Raw genomic sequence first — 419 nt, 5'->3', positions numbered from 1 at the left:
TATTAACGCAAAACACATTTTTAACATAACATACATCTTAACTTCATGCCCCACCCCTTCGTTACTGGAATTTACTACACCTGTCTTCACCGACCATATCTTAACCGTACCTTTCGCCTCGGGCACAGCTCCTCCGCCTCCTGCCCATAGCTAAATATGAGAAATAAACAAATATATATTTTTTTAAAATATTACATAACAGATTATAACCAATGCCGGCGTATTTACCCACCTCAGTATTACATCTATACGTAAACAGTGCACCCGCACTCCTGAAAAAAGGCAATTTCCATACTTGGGATTTATTAATATCGATAATGAAGCTTGTCTATTAATGCTTATAATGCGGCTTACCGCTACTACTGTCCACCGAAAACGGATGTACAGTACCGGCTACGAAGAGCACATTTTAAACGGAG

This window comes from Penaeus monodon, chromosome 33 (assembly GCF_015228065.2).
Source record: "Penaeus monodon isolate SGIC_2016 chromosome 33, NSTDA_Pmon_1, whole genome shotgun sequence".
Taxonomy (NCBI): Eukaryota; Metazoa; Arthropoda; class Malacostraca; order Decapoda; family Penaeidae; genus Penaeus; species Penaeus monodon.
This window is presented reverse-complemented; position numbering follows the sequence as displayed.